The 14,071-nt window shown below is 43.9% G+C and overlaps 1 pseudogene; it reads left to right on the top strand.

Moving 5' to 3' along the window:
* The first annotated feature begins 3,804 nt into the window (after positions 1 to 3,804).
* On the top strand, positions 3,805 to 5,105 carry LOC133252676 (nuclear receptor subfamily 2 group C member 2-like; annotated as a pseudogene).
* The last annotated feature ends 8,966 nt before the right edge of the window (positions 5,106 to 14,071 follow it).

Here is a 14,071-nt window from a genome sequence, read left to right as displayed (position 1 = left end):
TCAAAAAAAGGTTAACAATATAAACAGAACAAAAATTTCTTGAAAATATGACACAAAAAATAGAAACTAGTTTAAAGCATTCCAGTTATTATTAGTACAAAACAATGTATTGAATATGTGAACCATGAACTTCCTGATGCTCAAGCTGGTTTTAGAAAAGGCAGACGAACCAGAGATCAAATTGCCAACATCCGATGGATCATGGAAAAAGCAAGAGAGTTCCAGAAAAACATCTATTTCTGCTTTATCGACTATGCCAAAGCCTTTGACCGTGTGGATCACAATAAACTGTGGAAAATTCTGAAAGAGATGGGAATACCAGACCACCTGACCTGCCTCATGAGAAATTTGTATGCAGGTCAGGAAGCAACAGTTAGAACTGGATATGGAACAACAGACTGGTTCCAAATAGGAAAAGGAGTACGTCAAGGCTGTATATTGTTACCCTGCTTATTTAATTTATATGCAGGGTACATCATGAGAAACGCTGGGCTGGAAGAAGCACAAGCTGGAATCAAGACTGCTGGGAGAAATATCAATAACCTCACACATGCAGATGACACCACCCTTATGGCAGAAAGTGAAGAGGAACTAAAAAGCCTCTTGATGAAAGTGAAAGTGGAGAGTGAAAAAGTTGGCTTAAAGCTCAACATTCAGAAAATGAAGATCATGGCATCTGGTCCCATCACTTCATGGGAAATAGATGGGGAAACAGTGGCAACAGTGTCAGACTTTATTTTGGGGGGCTCCAGAATCACTGCAGATGGTGATTGCAGCCATGAAATTAAAAGACGCTTACTCCTTGGAAGGAAAGTTATGTCCAACTGCGGGGAGCTGCCCGTGAGAACGGGGTCCTTTGTCCGAAGGACACAGCTCTGGGAGCTGCCTCAGTCCTTGAGGGTTTGCTTGCAAACATAGCTCTCTGTCCCGCCACCCCAGAGATTAGGCGCTTATTTACTGCAGGCACCTGGAGTTCTGTGCAAACTTCTCACGCACAGAGAAATGTTATCTGGTGTAAGAAATAATAACAGGGAGCCATTCCCATGCTCTCAAGATTTCTTGTGACTGTTTGTAAGATGTATAGGCTAACCAAGAAAAAAAAGGTCAACTGTTTTGTCTCTCTCACGCTTTTCTGTATAAATATGAGATGTTGAATAAAGCTGGTGTCAGACTGCGTCCCTTCGTGGCGACGTGTCTGAACCTCTCGACCCCATCTTTGTAGTCTCTTGCTTTAGTTTCTTTCTTAGCCCCGCCGTGCACGTTCTCGGGACCTGATCGACTTTGCCGGCTGGCTCCGGCATCCAACCTAGATAACATATTCAAAAGCAGAGACATTACTTTGCCAACAAAGGTTCGTCTAGTCAAAGCTATGGTTTTTCCTGTGGTCATGTATGGATGTGAGAGTTGGACTGTGAAGAAGGCTGAGCACCGAAGAATTGATGCTTTTGTTTTTTTTTTTTTTTTTTTTTATCTTGGAAAGATTTTATTTTATTTATATATTTTTTTTAATTTTATTTTTAAACTTTACATAATTGTATTAGTTTTGCCAAATATCAAAATGAATCCACCACAGGTATACATGATGCTTTTGAACTGTGGTGTTGGAGAAGACTCTTGAGAGTCCCTTGGACTGCAAGGAGATCCAACCAGTCCATTCTGAAGGAGATCAGCCCTGGGATTTTTTTGGAAGGAATGATGCTAAAGCTGAAAACTCCAGTACTTTGGCCACCTCATGTGAAGAGTTGACTCACTGGAAAAGACTCTGATACTGGGAGGGATTGGCGGCAGGAGGAGAAGGGGACGACAGAGGATGAGGTGGCTGGATGGCATCACTGACTCAATGGACGTGAGTCTGGGTGAACTCCAGGAGTTGGTGATGGACAGGGAGGCCTGGCGTGCTGCGATTCATGGGGTCGCAAAGAGTTGGACACGACTGAGCGACTGATCTGATCTGATCTGATACACCAGCCTATCAAGCTACAGGAAGGGCTTGTGTAATTTTGAAATAAGGTTCTTTTTAATTCAGATTCAGAACAGTCACTCAGTTGTGTCCGACTCTTTGGGACCCCATGAATCGCAGCAGGCCAGGCCTCCCTGTCCAGCACCAACTCCTGGAGTTCACTCAAACTCACGTCCATCGAATCAGTGATGCCATCTAGACATCTCATCCTCTGTTGTCCCCTTCTCCTCCTGTCCCCAATCCCTCCCAGAGTTAGAGTCTTTTCCAATGAGTCAACTCTTCACATGAGGTGGCCAAAGTACTGGAGTTTCAGCTTTAGCATCAGTCCTTCCAAAGAACACTCAGGGCTGATCTCCTTTAGAATGGATTGGTTGGATCTCCTTGCAGTCCAAGGGACTCTCAAGAGTCTGCTCCAACACCACAGTTCAAAAGCATCAATTCCTTGGCATTCAGCTTTCTTCACAGTCCAACTCTCACATCCATACATGACCACTGGAAAAACCGTAGCCTTGACTAGAAGGACATTTGCTGGCAAAGTAATGTCTCTTGCTTTTGAATATGCTATCTAGGTTGGTCATAACTTTCCTTCCAAGGAGTAAGCGTCTTTTAATTTCATGGCTGCAATCACCATCTGCAGTGATTCTGGAGCCCCCCAAAATAAAGTCTGACACTGTTGCCACTGTTTCCCCATCTATTTCCCATGAAGTGATGGGACCAGATGCCATGATCTTCGTTTTCTGAATGTTGAGCTTTAAGCCAACTTTTTCACTCTCCACTTTCACCTTCATCAAGAGGCTTTTTAGTTCCTCTTCACTTTCTGCCATAAGGGTGGTGTCATCTGCATATGTGAGGTTATTGATATTTCTCCCAGCAGTCTTGATTCCAGCTTGTGCTTCTTCCAGCCCAGCGTTTCTCATGATGCACTCTGCATAGAAGTTATATAAGCAGGGTGACAATATACAGCCTTGACGTACTCCTTTTCCTATTTGGAACCAGTCTGTTGTTCCATGCCCGGTTCTAACTGTTGCTTCCTGACCTGCATACAGATTTCTCAAGAGGCAGGGAAGGTGGTCTGGTATTCCCATCTCTTTCAGAATTTTCCATGGTTTACTGTGATCCACACAGTCAAAGGCTTTGGCATAGTCAATAAAGCAGAAATAGATGTTTTTCTGGAACTCTCGTGCTTTTTCGATGATCCAGCAGATGTTGGCAATTTGATCTCTGGTTCGTCTGCCTTTTCTAAAACCAGCTTGAACGTGTGGAAGTTCATGGTTCACATATTGCTGAAGCCTGGCTTGGAGAATTTTGAGCATTACTTTACTAGCATGTGAGCTTACTTAACAAATAAATTTAACAAGGCTGTGCATGGCCTTTCTCTAGTTATGGTGCAGCGAGCAGGGGCCACTCTCGGTGTGGCGCCCAGGCTTCAGAAGGTGGAGCTGAGGCTTCAGGAGGTGCAGTGTGAGGGCTCAGCAGTTGCGGCTCCCGGGCTCTGAAGCACAGGCTCAACAGCCATGGCGCACGGGCTTGGCTGTTCTGTGGCATGTGGTATCTTCCCAGACCAGGGATTGAACCCATGCCCCCTGCACTGGCAGGCAGGTTCCTAACCACTGGGCCACCAGGGAAATCCCTGAAATAAGGTTCTTGAATACCACTGTGGCACGTCTCCCCACAGCAATAGCCCTCAGACACTGACAGCCATTTAATGAAATATCTATCAACAGTCAAAGTGCCCCTAAACTCTCACAGATCTACTGTGTACAAGACCTTGCTGAGTAATGTGTTCTACACTTAGACTCTGAAGAAGAAAGCCATGTGCAAGAAGGTACACTTTGCCCACATACAGGGAATGAACCACAAGTGTCATCCATGAATGCTGCTCTGTAGATGTATAAGATCAACGTTCCCAGACTCACAGACAAACTTACGGTGAGCGAAGGGGGAGGGATAAATTCAGAGTTTGGGACTGGTGAACAGAAGCACTTTGACGTGCAAAGGGAGAGACCAAGCAATTGTGCTGCTGCAACCGAGAAAACCCTTTATCCAGAAGGATCTGAGAAATCCTCTGATAGCCACTCCCACACTCAAGGCAGATAAAGGGGAACAAGACAACAGGTCTTGATCCAGGATGCTTGTGAACTGCGTGCAACTCTTCATACACGAGGCTGGTACCCTTCTCCTAACCGTGGATTCCAAGGCTGCAACAAGCCAGATCTGAGCACACTGGCAAATGAAGTGACTGCCTTTGTCAACTGAAGTGAATCCCTTATCAGTGGTGATGCTGCAGAAATACCCCAGGAGCATCAATCGGCAAGTGAGATTACTCTGGCATGTGATACTTTAGCTAAAACACTGAAAACCTCAGACAGCTCCTCACCTCCAAGCCTGGCAGGTGAGACAGACACCAGCAGAGGAGGGAACATCTATGTCATCATTAGAGACCAGTCCACACTCATCACTGGGGCCCACGCCCTCCTTCTTCTCAGCATTCACATCCTGTGGCCAGCCCGATTCCAGAGTGCCTCAATGTGCACTGCCTCTCAAGGCTACTTCTGCCTGTGTTTCCTCTCCACGCACTGAGCCGGGTTAAGCCTAGCCCTTCAGGCACTTGGGCAGGATTGCCGAACCAGCCTGATGCAAGCCTGCTCAAATGAGCTCCCCAACCTTGGCCTGGCCCAGAACATAAGCCTCCCACTACCCTGTGGCCAGAGTCAATCAGCTGCAGGACAATATCCAGGAAGACAAACCTTCTGGCAAGTGGATAAATTCAGTCATGGAGCACACCTGGAAGTTTCAGGAGCCGTGTAACAGAAGAGCAAAGCTGGGTATAGACAGCTATGAGTATGCGTATCTTAAAGCTATAGCTCTCTTTAGTCCCCAGCATCCAGGTTTTTGAATCCAGCATTCTAAAACTAAGATCATGGCATCCTGTCCCATCACTTCATGGCAAATACATGGGGAAACAATGGAAACAGTGACAGACTTTATTTTCTTGGGCTCCCAACGCACTGCAGATGGTGACTGCAGCCATGAAATTAAAAGATGCTTGCTCCTTGGAAGAAAAGCTATAACCAACCCAGACAGCATATTAAAAATCAGAGACATTGCTTTATCAACAAAGGCCCGTCTAGTCAAAGCTATGGTTTTCCCAGTAGTCATGTATGGATGTAAGAGTCTGACTATAATTAAAGTTGAGCACTGAAGAATTGATGCTTTCAAACTGTGGTGTTGGAGAGAACTCTTTGAAGAGAGTCCCTTGGACTGCAAGGAGATCAAACCAGTCAATCCTAAAGGAAATCAGTCCTGAATATTCACTGAAAGAACTGATGCTGAAGCTCCAATACTTTGGCCACCTGATGCAAAGAACTGACTCAATGGAAAAGCCCCTGATGCTGGGAAAGACTGAAGGTGGGAGGAGAAGGGGACAACAGAGGATGAGATGGTTGGATGGCATCACTGACCCGATGGACATGAGTTTGAGTTGGCTCCGGGAGTTGGTGATGGACAGGGAGGCCTGGTGTGCTGCAGTCCAAGGGGTTACAAAGAGTCAGATACGACTGAGTGACTGAACTAATCCAGATTTGGCCAGCACAAGCCAGATTTTAAGATTAGAAGAAAAGCAGAGATGGAGTTGGAGGATTGTGTTCAGAAAACCTACTTGGAAGACACCTACTGACCGGCCCAGATCCTCAAACCGCCTGCGGGCACTCAGGCTGATGAGCACTAACATAACCAAAGAACGCTTTTTACTGGTCACATGGGCAATGCTTCCATAGACAGCATAATCCCCTACATCCTTAAGCAGATGGCCGAGCATAACAGCCAGATAACTGATGCCAATCTACAGAGCACACCACACACCTGCTGAGGATGAGAAGCACAGGGATCCTCCCGGGGCCGCTCAGATACAGAAAAAATGAAGTAGCGGTATTTTTGCACATGCAAATATTACCAGTATGTTAGTCATTTTCCACCTGGTTTTTTCTTACCTGTTATGATTCATACATTAGCAACTAAAAGACTAATAGGATTCTTTCCTGTAAGAAATGTTCTAATGCCTTCTGATGAAGCAGCAGATTTTTGAAACAATCTTTTAACCCAGTTTGTATTTAGAAATTGTCAGAGCACAAAAAACAAAAATTTTATAATGTCAGAGACTAGTATTAAAGAAAACTTTCAAGATAAGTCTCTTGAAAAACAAAGAAGCCTTATTTGTTGTTATTGCTGTTTAGTTGCTAAGTTGTGTCTGACTCTTTTGGGACCCCACGGACTGTAGCCCACCAGGCTCCTCTGTCCATGGGATTTCCCAGCCAAGAATACTGGAGTGGGTTGCCATTTCCTTCTCCCGGGAATCTTCCTGACCCAGGGATAGAACCTGTGTCTTCTTTACCATGGAAGCACCAGTGAAGCCCAAATTATATTCCATGATAAATTCCAATTCATTTTTTAAACACCTTAAGATAGACATTTGCAAATAATTTGCCATTAACATTTCATTGAATGCTCAACTTGTCACCTAAGAAGTTTTATGAATAGTGTTAAGAACACAGTAAAGTAAGTAGATAAGGATGACAGAATTCAAGCCAATATTCTCCTGACCTCTTCCAAAGAAGAATAAAGCCAAAGGATCATAAGCCCTTTTGCCTCATACTTATTATAATAATTTGCATTAATAGTTTGTGATGGTTTTCTCATTATATTTAAGAAAGCAGTTATTGCCTATTAAGAATAGCTGTTCTTTAGCAAAAATAAAATCGTTTAGACAAGATCTGATTTTAAAATTTCAAGTAGTTAGATAACCTATGCTTTTACTTATTATATGTTAATTAGACTGTATTCAAACATGTAGATACATTTTTTAAAGTACTGCCCCTAAAATTATTCCTACTTTCCAAATTTTCACTTACCCTTGCCATTATGATTAAGTATTTAGTGGAAATAAAAATCAATACTACAAGTTGAAATAAGGAAAGTATGTAAAATTACACTAAAACTCTTGCATGCTTCAGTTCAGTCACTCAGTCATGTCGGAATCTTTGCGACCCCATGGACTGCAGGACACAAGGCTTCCCTGTCCATCACCAAATCTGGGAGCTTGCTCAAACTCTTATCTATTGAGTCAGTGATGCCATTCAACCATCTCATCCTCTGTTGTCCCCTTCTCCTCCTGCCTTCAATCTTTCCCACCATCAGGGTCTTTTCCAGTGAATCTGTTCTTCGCATCAGGTGGCCAAAGTATTGGAGTTTCAGCATCAGTCTTTCCAATGAATATTCAAGACTGAGTTCCTTTAGAATGGATTGGTTGAATCGCCTTGCAATCCAAGGGACTCTCAAGAGTCTTCTCCAACACCACAGTTCAAAAGCATCAATTCTTCGGTACACAGCTTTCTTTGTAGTCCAACTCTCACATCCATTCATGACTACTGGAAAAACCATAGCTTTGCCTAGACGGACCTTTGTCAGCAAAGTAATGTCTCTGCTTTTTAATATGCTGTCTAGGTTGGTCATAGCTTTTCTTCTAAGGAGCGAGCATCTTTTAATTTCATGTCTGCAGTCACCATCTGCAGTGATTTTGGAGCCCAAGAAAATAAAGTCTGTCACTGTTTCCATTGTTTCCCCATCTATTTGCTATGAAGTGATGGGACTGGATGCCATGATCCTCGTTTTTTGAGTGTTGAGTTTTAAGCCAGCTTTTTCACTCTCCTCTTTCACTTTCATCAACAAGCTTTAGTTCCTCTTCACTTTCTGCCATAGGGTGGTGTCATCTGCATATCTGAGGTTATTGATATTTCTCCCGGCAATCTTGATTCTAGCTTGTGCTTCATCCAGCCCGGCACTTCGCATGATGTACTCTGCATGTAAGTTAAATAAGCAAGATGACAGTATACAGCCTTGATGTACTCCTTTCCCGATTTGGAACCAGTCTGTTGTTCCATGTCTGGTTCTAACTGTTGCTTCTTGACCTGCATACACATTTCTCAGGTAAGATGGTCTGGCATTCCCACTTCTTTAAGAATTTCCCACAGTTTGTTGTGATCTACACAAAGGATTTGGCATAATCAATAAAGCAGAAGTAGATGCTTTTCTGGAATTCTGTAGCTTTTTAATGATTGAGCAGATGTTGACAATTTGATCTCTGGTTCTTCTGCCTTTTCTCAATCCAGCTTGAACATCTGGAAGTTCATGGTTCATGTACTGTTGAAGCCTGGCTTGGAGAATTTTGAGCATTACTTTGCTAGTGTGTGAGATGACTGCAATTGTGCAGTAGTTTGAGCATTCTTTGGCATTGCCCTTCTTTGTGATTGGAATGAAAACTGACCTTTTCCAGTCCTGTGGCCACTGCTGAGTTTTCCAAATTTGTTGGCATATTGAACGCAGCACTTTCACAGCATTATCTTTTAGGATTTGAAACAGCTCAACTGGAATTCTATCACCTCCACTAGCTTTGTTGGTAGAGAAGCTTCCTAAGGCCCACTTGACTTCTCATTCCAGGATGCCTGGCTCTAGGTGAGTGATCACAGCATCGTGGTCATCTGGGTCGTGAAGATCTTTTCTGTGCAGCTCTTCTGCGATTCTTGCTGCCTCGCATGCTTACGACTTGTCTTTATTTTGTTGTGCTGGGTCTTAGTTGTGCACACAAGGTCTTCATTGCATCACATGTAACCTTTCACTGTTGCACACAAATTCTCTAGTGTGGCACACAGGCTCAGGAGTTGCCGCCCAGGCTCCAGAGTGCACAGGCTTAGTTGCCCTGCACCTGTGGGATCATAGTTTCCTAATATAGAGCGACAGAAAATCTATTAGTGTTTGCCTATGACCACGGGCAGGGTGGCTGGAAAGTAGGGAATGACTTTTAGTAGTTATCAGGGCTTATTTTCAGAATGACAAAAATGTTCTAAAATTGATTGTGAGAATCATTGCAAATATTTGTGAATATCTTAAAAAACAATGATCTGTATACGTTGTAAATGGGCGAATTTATGGTATGTGAATTACAACTTAATACAGTTGTTATTTATTTTTTAAGGAAAAAAAAAAAAAGGTAAATCATGAGGACCCTTCATGTTGTGCTTTTATAATCACACCCGCCTTCTTCCCACCCCTCCCAATCCTCTTTTCTATTTAGTGGCAATCGCTACTTTGCCTTCTATTTCAAAATTCTGCTATTTAAAAAATGTTACCTAAGTTAAGAATGATGCTAAAGCTGAAACTCCAGTACTTTGGCCACCTCATGCGAAGAGTTGACTCATTGGAAAAGACTCTGATGCTGGGAGGGATTGGGGGCAGGAGGAGAAGGGGACGACAGAGGATGAGATGGCTGGATGGCATCACCAACTCGATGGACACGAGTTTGAGTGAACTCCAGGAGATGGTGATGGACAGGGAGGCCTGGCGTGCTGCGACTCATGGGGTCGCAAAGAGTTGGACACGACTGAACAACTGAACTGAACTGAAAGTTAAGATCATACCCGAGGTAACCTTTTGGGATTAACTTTTTTCACTCAACATAATTTCTTGGCGATTCCTCCAAGTTGTTACCTGTATCAATAGTACATGTAGTACATGTACTACTACATATAGTAGTGTGTTTATGCCAATCCCAAACTCCCAATTCATCCCTCCCCCTTTCCTCCCAATAACCATAAATTTGTTTCCTATATCTGTAACTATTTTGTAAATACATTTGTACCATTTTTTGTTTCAATATGCATTTCCTTGATGGATAGTCTTGTTAAACACCCTTTTCTGTGCTTCTCTGCCACCTGTTTATCCTTGTCAGTAAAATGTCTGTATATGTTTTTGTTCATTCTAATCAGACTGCATTTTACTGTTGAGTTTGTGATGCTCTTTCATTGTTTAGAATACTAGTCCTTCTACTGTACAGCACAGGAACTCTACTCAATATTCTGCAGTAACCTATATGGGAAAAGAATGTGAAAAAGAGGGGATATACCTATAACTGATTCACTTTGTTATGCACCTGAAACACAGCATTGTTAATCAACTACAAGCCAATGAAAATTTTAAAATTAAAAAATAAAACAGTAGCCCTTTGTCGGATAGATGTTGTATTAGCTTCCCAAGGCTGCTGAAGCAAATCACCACCAACAGTGTGTCAATGGAAATGTACTCCCTGGCAGTTCTGGAGACATGAAGCTCAAAGGGAAGCTGTCAGCAGGCCTGCTCACCCTTTGGAGAAAGGCCATCTTCTGCCTCCTCCAGCTCCTCGTGGCTGTGGGCATGCCTGCGCTTGTGGCCCCTGCTCTCTCTGCTCTGTCCTCACCTGCTCTCCTCTCTGTGTCTCCCTGGTGACTGCATCGCTGCAGTCTCTGCCTCCGTCTTCATGCTGGCGTCTCTTCTCTGTATGTATTTGTCAAATTTCCCTCAGCCTTTTTCTTACAAGGAAAATTGTGTTAGCATTTAGGGCCCACCTGGATAACCTAAATAATCTCCTTATCTCAAAAGCCTTAGTTTAATTACATCAACAATGACCCAAATAAAATAACATTTACAAGTTCCAGGCATCAGGACTTGATATTTTTAAGTAGCCATTATTCAGTCAGTCATGAGTGATTTGTAAGCATATTTCTCCCAGTCAGTAGCTTTTTAAAATCCTTTTAACAGGATCTTTCACAGGGCCAGAGTTTTTTTATTTTGATGAGGTACAGTTTATCAATATCTCCATTTATGGATCATCTTTAGGCATCCAGTGGATGTGCTCATTTGAGAAGCAAACAGGTGAGACCCACCTATTTTGGCACCAACTGAAGAGTCCTGTGTGCAAACACAGTCATTACAGGAGGAAATGTAGGCTGGAACAGAAGTGAAAGAAAATTTATGCCCTCTTTAATCTGTGAAGGCCTTGATAGCAAGTGGGCAAAATAACACAGATAAAGCTATATTTTAAAAGGCAAAAACCCTATTAACTTTGTCTTTTGTCACTTTGGGAAGTGATGACAGCCATCTTGCTCTGGCTTTAAAAGAGCAAAGGAATTAAAATCAAACTGAATCTTGAGGAACAAACTAACAGTACTTCTAGACAGATTATGAACTGGAGAAAATCTGTATCTATAAAAAATGTTAATGCAATAATTGATGAAATTTGCATACAGGCTGTAGGTTAGGTGACAGTATTGTACCAGAGTAAGTTTTTGACTTTGATCATTGTGCTAAAGCATGTAAGAGGTCATTTTTTCCCCAGAAAATACATAAGGTTTTTAAAATTTTATTGAAGTACAGCTGATTTACAATGCTGTGTTAATTTCCGCTCTACCTGGTGGCTCAGATGGTAAAGAATCCGCCTGCAACGTGGGAGACCTGTGTTCAATCCCTGGGTCGGGAAGATCCCGTGGAGAAGAGAACGGCAACCCACTCCACTATTCTTGTCTGGAGAACACCAGAGACAGAGGAGTCAGGTGGACTACAGTTCATGGGGTTGCAAAGAGTTGGACACGACTGACTGACTTTCACTTTTGATTTACAATGCTGTGTTAATGTCTGCTGTACAGCAAAGTGACTCAGCTATATGATATATATATACACATCCTTTTTCATATTCTTTTCTATTAAAATTTATCACAGGATACTGCACACAGTTTCCTGTGCTATACAGTAGGACCTTGTTGTTGATGCATTTTCTATATAAAATAGTTGAGGGCTTCTCAGATGGTGCTAGACCCACTCCAGTGTTCTTGCCTGGAGAATCCCCGGGACTGGGGAGCCTGATGGGCTGCCGTCTATGGGGTTGCACAGAGACGGACACGTCTGAAGTGACTTAGCAGCAGCAGCAGCAGATGGTGCTAGTGGTAAAGAACCTTCTTGCCAATGCAGGAGACATAAGAGACATGAGTTTGTTACCTGGGTTTGGAAGATCCCCTGGATGAGGGCGTGGCAACCCACTCCAGTACTCTTGCCTAGAGAATCCCATGGCCAGAGAAGCCTGGCAGCTACAGTCCATAGGGCTGCAAAAAGTCAGACATGACTGAGTGACTTAGCACAGCACACATATAATAGTTTGCATCTGTTAACCCCAAACTCCCAATCCAACCCTTCCCCACCACCCCTTCCCCTTCGAAACCACAAGTCTGTTCTCTTCCTCTGTGGGCCTATTTCTGCTTTGTAAATAAATTCCTTTGCATCCTATCTTGGTGGTTTGACCTGAGGTGACCCTGCCCTGGAGTCTACAGGCTCTATGGTAGGGCTAATGGCATCCTCCCGTAGGGTTCCCACCAGTGGGCAACTCCCAGGACCGCAGCTGCTAGTACCTACATCCATGTGGCAAAGCACTGCCAAGCCACGCCTCTTCAGGAGACTCTCCAACACTAGTAGGTATGTTGGGTTCAGTCTCCTTCCCCCCTGGGTCCTAGGAGCCCAAGACTTTGTGTGTACCCTCTAAGAGTGGAGTCTCATTTCCCCCGGTCCTGTAATCCAACCCCACTGGCCTTCAACATCAGATTTCCTGGGGGCTCCTAGTCCCTTTGCCTGTATCCCCAGGCTGGAAAACCTGACGTGGGTCTCAGAACCTTCACAACAGTGGAAGAACTTCTTTAATATTATTGTTCTTTAGTTTGTGGACCACCCACTTGTCGGGTATGGGATTTAACCTTATTATGATTGTGCCCCTCCTACCATCTTGTTGCAGCTTCTCCTTTGTCTCTGGACGGGAGGCATCCCAGCATCCTCCTGTCCATAGTTGTTCAACAGCTAGTTGCGATTTGGGTGCTTTCTCAGGAAGAGATGAGCATGCGCCCTTCTACTCTGGCATTTTAACCAATCAGCTCTCAGGCACCTGTATTTGTATTTTAGATTCCACATATAAGGGATATCCTATGGTATTTGCCTTTCTCTGCCTGACTTAGTACGATCATCTCTAGGTTCATCCATGTTGCTGCAAATTTTCATTCTTTTTATGACTGAGTAATATTTCATTGTATATATGTACCACATCTTGTTTATCCAATCCTCTGTTGATGGACACTTAGGTTGCTTCCATGTGTTGGCTACTGTAAATAGTGTTGCTATGAACATTGAGATACATGAGGTATCTTTTCTAATTATAGTTTTGTCTGGGTATATGCCCAGGAGTGGAATTTAAGTGGTAGGAGAACCATACCTCTAATCTACTTTCAAATGGAGTAAACCTGTTTGCAGGTGGAGGCGGGAAGGTAGGTCACTCTCCAAAAAGGGTTTAGAACCCAAGTGGTCAAGAAGGTGAGCAGCCAAAGACACCAGGTGCCCTAGAATCGGTGGCTTATCTCAGTGGTTCTCAGATTTGGCTGAATCACTTGGAAGCTTTTAAAAATGCCTAGTGTCTTAGCATCACTGCATCTCTCTACTCACCTAATCAAGACATGCGGGGATGGCCCTAGAGGGTAATTTTCACTATCCCCAGGTGGTCCCAAGGCAGGGTTTGCCAATCAGTGTCTTAGAGTGTTGCTCCTCAAAGTGTGCTCTGCGTAGATCACCAATAAATAAGCAACACCTGGGAACTTGTTAGAACTACAGAATCTGGGGCCTAACCTCAAATATACTGAGCCAGAAGCTGCATTTCAACAAGACCCACGGGTGATTTACGTGCACTTGCTTCCCTGGTGGCTCAGCGGTAAAAGAATTCGCCTGCAATTCAAGACGCCTGCAGAATTCCATCCCTGGGTGGGGAAGATCCCCTGAAAGAAATGGCACCCACTCCAGTATTCTTGCCTGGGCAATCTTACGGACAGAGGAACCTGGCAGGCTTCACTCCATGGGGTCACAAAGAGTTGAACTCAACTTAGCCACTAAACAACAACAAAGAATCTGATGAATATCAGAACTACCAGAGAACTAATAAACACGAGAAAGAAGGCGAGTCGTGGAGGCACAGTAAGGTCCGCGCCTGTTTTTACCAAGTTCCCCCAGTGAAAGAGTTTCAGTATCGACAGTCTCAGTCAATCTCTTAGGTTAGACAAAATTTGCCTTCCCTCTGGGCACAGGTCCGTTCTTCCAATCTGACGGGGTTTGCCAACCGCTGTCAAAAGGCACACGCGCGCAGCTGCGATTACAGGGCTGGACGCCGGCGTCCTGCCCTGCGGCCGACTTCCGCTTTTGTGCCGCTGCTCTCGCGGTCACGTG

Source organism: Bos javanicus, chromosome 1 (assembly GCF_032452875.1).
Source record: "Bos javanicus breed banteng chromosome 1, ARS-OSU_banteng_1.0, whole genome shotgun sequence".
Taxonomy (NCBI): Eukaryota; Metazoa; Chordata; class Mammalia; order Artiodactyla; family Bovidae; genus Bos; species Bos javanicus.
Note: the sequence above shows the minus strand (reverse complement) of the source record. Positions and strands in the feature narration are given on the sequence as shown.